Here is a 4,871-nt window from a genome sequence, read left to right on the forward strand (position 1 = left end):
CCCCCCACTTCTCGTGCTAGGGGTCCTAACCCGGTGTGAGGAGTTCATGAGGAGTACAGGTGGATTTGGTGCGAGGTTTAGTCAATTTGGAGGGTGAACTATTGGTCGGGCCTATTCAACCATTTGGCTCAACCATGAAAAGACCCAGGTTGCGTCTCGGGCACGTGCAGACGTCACACTATTTATAGAGTTTGCGAACGTCAAAGGGCGGGCTCGACTGATTTAGTCCTTGGGTAGCGTGCAGTCGGTTTTGATGAGAGTCATCGGATTGTATAGGTCTCAACCGTTGATTGTCAGATGCGGTGGACTATAAATAGGGGGCCGAAGGGCCCATTACCTTCACCATAAATCTTGTAATTGAGCTCTCCTGAGATCGCGTCAAATTCCTTCAGCTCGCCACTCTTCCCTTTGTGTCTAAGCTCGTTGTTGCCCTTTTGGTGAGTTTATCTTCTTTCATTAGTTGTTGCCCTTTCCTTTTCCTGTCTAGTATGTCCAGTGCTAGCATAGATAGGTTATTTAGTGATTCTAGTGAGTCTGAGGGTGCCGAGGTGTGGTCCTTGGCTCCCGCTAGAGAGCTCCTCTTTACACCTCTTAGGGGAAACAACTTTACCTAACGTCGGGCCATCTCAGCCTGAGGAACTTGAACCTCGAGTAGAGCGACCGACCTCCGAAGAGGGGGTCCCATCTTCTTCTTAGTGTCAGGATCCGGACAACTTCGGCCCTTCCACGATGACGTCGGACAGATTGTTGTCCTTGGTAGCCCGCTACCGTCTTCTTGATGCCCTTACTTTCAGTATTCATTTGGGGCAGTACCCTTGGGTTCACGGTCACCACGAGCTCCTGGTTTTTGAGGAGCAACTCGTAGCTGGGTTGCGCTTCTCGCTCCACCCTTTCATCATAGAAATCATTAAGTTCTTCAACATTATCATTGACCGTTACACCCGAACTCCATTTGAACCATTGTTGGCACGATCTCACTGTTCTACGAGTATAATCGACCTCTTACCCTAGACATCTTTAGTTCGATCTCTTCTCAAGAGCAAGGATGTCGTGTTTCCTGCAGAGGTCACGGAATGGGCTGACATGCCAATGAGTCAGCTCGGAGGAAGAGCGGCTAGTTACTGTATGGTAGTGAGTAACCTGCCCCTTTGTTTACTTATTCTTCTGTTAATAGTACTTATGTCTGCTTTCTATTTTCCATGTGAACTTCGCTATTCATTCACTCGTCTACCAGTCCGGGATCCATTTGAAGTGAGCCCGGGAGGCTGAAGAAAACACTCGGAAGCTTTATCGGGAATTAGATTTAGCTCGGGGTGAGGTTCTTCAAGCCAAGAAGAGAGTTCGGAGCCAGGAGGCTGAAGAAAACACTCGGAAGCTTTACCGAGAATTAGATTTAGCTCGGGGTGAGGTTCTTCAAGCCAAAAAGGGAGTTCGGAGCCAGGATGAGTTGATCCTTGTATTGACGGAGGAGAAGAAGAAACTCAAAGGGGAGAAGGAGGCTCTCCTATGAGAGAATGAGAACCTCGAGGCGATGATTAAGGAGCGCATTGAGATCTTTAACACCGCCATCCAGGAGGCGCAGGTTCAAGAGAGAGATCGCGCCGTCGAGGAGTTCAAAGAGTCCCTGAAGTTTCACAAACTCCAAGTCGAGTATGGATCTAACTCGCATTGGTTAGGCTTCAAGCTTTGCAAGTGGTTGATGCGGCGGAAGTTTCCTGAGCTTGACTTCGGATCTGTTACCATGTCGGCTGTCACTCTTGAGATGGCGAAGGAGGCTAACGAGGAACCTGACTCCTCCGAAGGGGAGAGTGACAATGAAATTCTCGAGGTGAGGCCGTCAAGGGAGGCAAGTTGAGAGGATGTGAAGGAGGATCACATGGAAACTGACCTACCTGCTAGAGGGGATTCTAGCAAATCTGATGTTTAGTCATGCCTCTTTTCTTGGACCCCCTACATACAGTGTATATCCCGTGGCCTTCGAACTCGGTTATAGTAGTTTTTTTTTTGTACTCGAAGTTCTACATCAATGAAATAAGTGTAGATTACTCCCGAGCTGGTGAACTAAACCAAATAGGAGTGAACTTTTTTCTAAGTATAGGTTACTACCGAGCTGGTGAGCTCGACACTAGTAAGAATGATATAATTGCCATTTCATGCCAGAGCGATCAGACACTGTAGGGTACCTACCCGATCTGTCTATGCCTAGGTCACTTATTTGCCTAAGTGTTGGTTATCCCTAAGTGTTGAGCTAACGAGCATGACTTCATGTGGGGTTAACCTTACATTGTTGTACACCAAGATGAATTAGACACTGTAGGGTTTGCACCCGAGCTGTTTATGCCTCATAGGCAACTAAGACTTGTCTGCCTATGCCGAAGAGGTGACTAGGACTTGACTGCCTATGTCGAAGATGCGACTAGGACTTGTCATAGTGCTGAGGTCTTTTGTCAGCTCAACGCCATCGCCCTTAAGCTTCTGGGAGTGACTCGTAGTCCTTTCTCCAGTTAGTCGTCTTTTTCGACTAGTTCGGTGGTCACATAGACTTGAGGAAATTTTGCCTTTGAGTTGCAAGTTCATGAGTAGTACCTTCTTAGGTTATCGATATTCCATGCTCGTGGTACCTTCTTCCCTTCCAAAGTCTCGAGCTCATATGTGCCATCCCCAAATACCCGCTTTACTCGGTATGGACCTTTCCAATTCGATACGAGCTTGCCAACACTGGGCTCAGGTACCATAACCTTCTGAAGAACCAGGTCGCTGATGCGGCAGTGTCATTTTCTGACCCAGGCATTATAGTACCGAGCTACTCTTTATTGGTAAGCTATGATCCGAATGTAAGTTAGGTCTCGTACCTCCTCTATCAGGTCTAGGTTGGTATGGAGCTCGTCATCGTAAGCCTCCAATCGTAAGGTGGGTACCTCGATTTCCGCTGGGATCACCGCTTCCGTGCCATACGTGAGGTTGAAAGGGGTTTCACCCGTGGTGGTCTTAATAGTAGTTCAATAGGCCCAAAGGGCATTGGGCTGTTCGTCCACCCACAATCTTTTGGCTCCGGTTAAGCAAGCTTTTAATCATCGAAGTATCGCTCTGTTAGTCACTTTTGCTTGCTCATTCACCTGGGGGTGTGCCAACGAGGTAAAATTTTGTTGAAACTCCATTTTGGCACACCAATTTTGAAACTTAACATCTTCAAATTACTTCCCATTGTCAGATATCAGCCCTCAAGGTAGTCCGAACTGACATACTATGCTTTTTTAGAAGAAATTATTTATGTTGCGGGTTGTGATCGTTACCAAGGGTTCGACTTCCACCCACTTCGTAAAGTAATCTACTGCTACAACCAAAAACCTTATCTTCCATGTTGCTGGGGGGAAAGAACCAAGGATGTCGATTCCCCACGACGTGAAGGGCTATGGGCTAGTGAGGTATTTCAAATTAGCAACAGGTTGATGGTGAATGTTGTTATGCCTCTGACACCTATCACATTTTTTGACAAGCTCGAGTGCATCTACCTTCGTCGTGGGCCAATAATAGCCTTGCCTTAATACTTTTTATGCGAGATCTCTACCCCCAAGTGTTCGCCGCACAAGCCTTCATAGGTGTCATGAAGTACATGCTTAGCTTCTGAGGGTCACAAGCAACGCAAGTAAGGGAGCATGAAAGATCTTCTATACAACTGTCTGTCTATAAGGATGTACTTAGCTGACTGGCGCTCTACCCATCGGGCCGCGTTGCGTTCTATAGGTAGGGTTCCATGGAGCATATAACTCACGAGTGGGTCGATCCAATTCGGTTCCGCTTGTGATATGGGAGCGACCTTTTCTTCCCCCCAAGAATGCTGGGCCGAGGTAAGTCCTCTATGTACACAGTTCGCATGGTGTTGCTGCTCGTGCTAGCTAGTCGCGACAAGGCGTCGGCCTCAGCGTTCTCGGAACTCGAAATTTTTCTGATGAAGTAGGAAACGAAGCTGCGCAGGATCTCTCAAACTTTGGCCAACTAAGTTGCCAAAGTGGGGTCACGGGGTTCGTACTGACCAATGACTTGGTTAACCACTAGTTGTGAGTCGCTGCATACGATGAGGTGCTTTGCTTTCATTTCCCTTGCTAAGGTTAACCCGACAACCAATGCTTCATATTCTGTCTCGTTATTTGATGCCTCGAATTCGAATCGGAGAGCATATTCCAGCTTCACCTCGCTCGGGTCGTAAAGTATTAGTCCTACACTGCTTCCCTGTTGGTTGGATGAGCCGTCGACGTGGAGGATCTAGGGCTCTTCATCCCAGGTCGATTTCACTCTGACCGGAACTGGCGCCGCACTGTTGGTTGATCAAGCTTGGTCAACTCGGGGGTCGCTGTGCTGAACGTGCATTCTACTACGAAATTGGCCAAGACTTGAGCTTTGATTGCTGGCCAAGGCACATATCGAATATTGTATTCGCTTAGTTCGATGGACCACTTCGTTAATCTCCCAGACACCTCGAGTTTGAGCAGAATCTTCCTCTGGGGTTTGTTGGTGAGAACGACGATAGTGTGAGCCTAGAAGTATGAGCAAAGCTTTCGGCTACTATGATTAGTGCGTATGCTAATTTCTCGATCTCTGGATACCTGGTTTCTGCATCCTGCAAAATTTTGCTAACATAGTAGATGGGTCGTTGGACCCGATCTTCTTCTTTGATCGGTACCGTACTAACCACTTTGTCATTCACAGAGAGGTATAGCTTTAACACATCCCCTTCTTTGGGTCGTGTTAAAACTGGGGCGGTACCTAAGTATCTTTTCAGCTTGTCAAAGGCGAGCTGACATTCTTCAATCCATTCGAAGTCCTTACTCTTTTTTATGGCTTTAAAAAAGGGTAAGCACCGGTCTACCGAT

Source organism: Nelumbo lutea, chromosome 6 (genome assembly GCF_056320005.1).
Source record: "Nelumbo lutea isolate HS-2025 chromosome 6, American lotus-T2T, whole genome shotgun sequence".
NCBI lineage: Eukaryota > Viridiplantae > Streptophyta > Magnoliopsida > Proteales > Nelumbonaceae > Nelumbo > Nelumbo lutea.